The following is a 3940-nucleotide window of genomic DNA, read 5'->3' as shown; positions in this document are numbered from 1 at the left end:
TCCGGTGGGATTCTTGGGAGATCTTCGGGGAAAATGTCTGGGAAGTTGCAGACTTCTGGAATATCTTTAATGTTCTTTGGTTCTTTCTTCTGGTCTACTACGTGGGCTAGAAAGGCATGATATTCCTTGCGGAGATATTTTCGTGCTTTAATACAGGAGATGATTTGTAATTTTGCACTAGGTTTGTCTCCATATATGATGAGATTTTCACCGTTGGGAAGATTGAGACAAACGGCCTTTTCATGGCAAAGAATGTCGGCATGGTGAAGACTCAGCTAGTCCATACCGATGATTATATCAAAACTTCTTATCGAAATGGGCATAAGGTCGATTTGAAATAAGTGTTCGTTTAAATTTAATGTGCACCCGACGTACATATCACTTGTGCTTTCTGTTTTTCCATTAGCCATTTCTACAGTGAATATTTTATTAAGTGGTTGGGGTCTCTGGTTAAGTAGATGTTTGAATTTATGGCTCACAAAACTTCTCTCCGCACCACAATCAAATAGTATGCATGCATAAATGTTGTCGAGGAGAAACGTACCCGTAACTACTGTTGGATCAGTTATTGCTTCATTTTGACCTATCGCCAGCACTCTCCCAATACCACCAACATTCCTTGTCTTAGGGCAGTCCCTCTTGAAATGCCCGGTTTCTCCACATCCATAACATGCTTGGCTTACTCCAGTACCAGGAACTTGAGTGAATGGCCGCGCTGGTGCCTTACAGAAACGGGCTGTGTGCCCTTTCCTGTCGCAGTTCTTACAGTACATCTCTCGGCAATTACCGTGGTGATGGTAGTTGCATTTGCTGCACTTTGGCAAGTTCCCTGCATATTGTTTTGTTGGCGTCGAAGTTGTAGGAGTTGTGACGGGAGTAGTAGCAGCATGAACCGCCACCATTTGTTTCTTTGAAGGTTCTTGCGTGGTTAGTCCCTTCCTCTTGTTCCAGAACTTCTTCTTGCTGTTGTTATTGTTGTCGTTGTTCCCTTTGGTTGGTTCAGTTACGATAGTCGTGACTCCTTGGCAGACGCCATGATCCACAAGAGATTGCGCCAGTTCTTTGGCACTGTCGAAGGTCATGGGCTTGGAAGCTAGCACACTTCCTCGCAGTTGGGGTGACAATCCCCAGATGTACCTCTCCACTTTTTGGCTTTCTAGAATCAACATCCCAGGACAAAGTGTTATCAAATCGCTGAACCTATTGGTGTAGCCTGCGATGTCCGATCCTTTCATCGAAAGGTTCCACAATTCTTGTCCCAGCTTCTGAATCTCGCCCCTTGGGCAGTATTCCCGTAGGAGCATTCGCTTCAAATTTCCCAACCCATGGAGTTCGCCACCACCAGGGTTAGTGTTTTGACGTGGCCGTTCCACCATGTCAACGCGCGTTCAGAGAATATACAGGCAGCAAATTTTACTTTGCTTTCTTCCGGGCATGCGCAAATTTCAAATACGGCTTCCGTTTTCTCTATCCATTGGGACAGAGCCAATACTCCTCCAGTTCCATAAAAGAGAATAGGTTTTCCATTGGTGAAGTCTTTGTAAGTGCAGACTCCAGTACGGCCTTGGCTTGGGCCGTTGGTAAAGCTATTTATTCCACCTCCCGACCCATTGTTGCTCATTTGAGCCATCGCCGCGGTTACGGCGGCTGTTACAGTAGTTTGGAACATAGCTGCATCCATAGTTGGCGGAGGTGGTGGAGGTGGTGCTGGAGTTGAGTTTCTGCGTGTTGTTCTACGAGGAGGCATGTTCTGGTAGAGAAAATAAGAATGAATACTATAAGTTTCTAATGTTTTGACAATCGTGTAGTTGAGGGTTAGTCGTATCTTGTAATTTGTTTTGACTTTAGTTTTTGGTTTCGAATTAGATATAACAATTTAATTAATTTCGAGAGGTATATAAAGAGGCACTGCATATATATATATATATATATATATATATATATATATATATATATATATATATATATATGTCACACCTAAGGTGTGTTTCATTATGCTTCTAGGAAAATTTGACCTACCTATGAGGTCTCCGTTTACAGATACAAAAGAAAATAAGAGAAAAACTTTATCCGCGGTCCTAGTCTATATCAAAATTTGTTGGAGCTTGAACAAACTCTACTTGTGGCGTTTGGAGCTGGATTCGGCATCTGACCGTTTGACTCCCATCAGTCGCCTCTCGAATTCCGCTTGTTGTTCTTTCATCTCTCTTATATCATCTAGAGCTGTTATCATTTGGTTCTGTAGTGTCCCCATGTAGATTTGGATATTCTCATGTAGTCCTTCCAAACGGCTGATGTCGGAGGCGTTACCTTGGGTAGCAGTATTGATCTCTCGAATTCTGGTTGCTTGTTGGTCTGCCTGGTAGTTCTGGTTAGCTATAGCGTTCACGACAACGGGAAGTGCTCGATCAGCTGAGCCTCCTCCACTGACATTGTAAAAATCCCGACACATGCCAAATAGAGGGCGTACACCTTGCTGACGGCTCCAGTAGTAGAGGTGGCTTCCCCAGATGGGAATGGGTCCCGGTTGATGTGGCCTGATTACTGGAGGATGGGGGATGGGAGGGTCGATTATTTCCGGTTCGGAATCTGTTCCGCTAGAAATTTCCACGATCTCCTCGTCGACTTCGTATTCCTCTCCGACTTCGATTTCGAATTCTTCTTCGACTTCTTCTTCGATTTCCTCTGGGTCTTCCTCCGGGTCTTCTTCTATCCAGCCGCCGTTACCTTGATTTAGGTAGTAGGGGTCTCCCGGTAAAGGAAATCCGGCCATTTGTCTGTACTGGGATAGAGGTATGAGATTCTTATAAGAAAAGAAATTTCTAATTAACGACTTCCTAAGCCTATTTATATCTTTACTGAGCGCAATGTTTTATTGTTTAATAATAGACTTATATTATTTCAATTTAGCGAATTTAGATTTTATAAGTTTTTGGCTTGTTGACTACTACGACCATTCCTCGACGTATATTGGTCAAATCCAGGATAAATATAGTTGATCAGGCTATATTTATTCTTGATTTGATTACATACCCCAAGGCTCGATCGTGGTATTGCAACTTGCCATACTACTTTTTAGAAAAACTTGTCATGACGCGAGACTGATACGTGCAGTAAAAACGTATATATTTAAAAGAAAATATATTTCTATGAAAATGTTGTTATCAGAGGGTTTTTGGTTCCCGTTGTATTTATAGTTTGTATATCTTATGTGGTTTGATATACTTAGTTCACTATAAACAATGCTCTGATACCAATCTGTCACACCCCCAAACCAGAATGGCGGAAACATTCGGGGGTGAATGACTTCTCGTAGTATCACAATGATTGAATATTGTAAAGAAAGTAACACAACCATCATATATATAAAAATGAAAACGTATATTGTTGCGTTATACATGTTATCAAAAGAATATTACAATATGATGATAAATGTTTAATGATAAAAATATCCTTTGTGTTCCTTCTTCCAAAAGCTAGTAGTTTACCTGTATCACTGATTCCCTGAGAAATACAAGTGGTTTTGAAAAGTGTCAACAATTAAGTTGGTGAGTTGATGAGTGTTCCGAGTTGAAAAGTATATTCCTTTTGGTAGTAATTTGGTAAACGAGGTTTTTAGAAAATCCAATATTTTCTTGTAAAATGAAAAAGGTTCCCAAGTTAGAATGTGTTAGTAACTTTTATAAACAATTGATAACAATAATTTAGTATGAAAATATAATGTAGGAATACTGCGATGCACATATGAATCTCGTAAATCAATCTTGTTTTATACTTTTTATGTGAGTTTTATAACCATACTATTGACACTGACGGCCTGTAACAACATTCTTCTAGTGTTGCAGTGTTATGACATTTGTCACCCCAAACCTGCCGGTCTAACTATAGCTAGTAGTTTAGGTGCGGGATTGTCAATCCCGTATAGATCTATACACAAGTA

The sequence above is a fragment of the Lactuca saligna genome, chromosome 8, assembly GCF_052625555.1.
Source record: "Lactuca saligna cultivar CGN05327 chromosome 8, ASM5262555v1, whole genome shotgun sequence".
Lineage (NCBI taxonomy): Eukaryota > Viridiplantae > Streptophyta > Magnoliopsida > Asterales > Asteraceae > Lactuca > Lactuca saligna.
The sequence above is the reverse complement of the archived record's forward strand: the minus strand, read 5'-3'. Positions refer to the sequence as shown.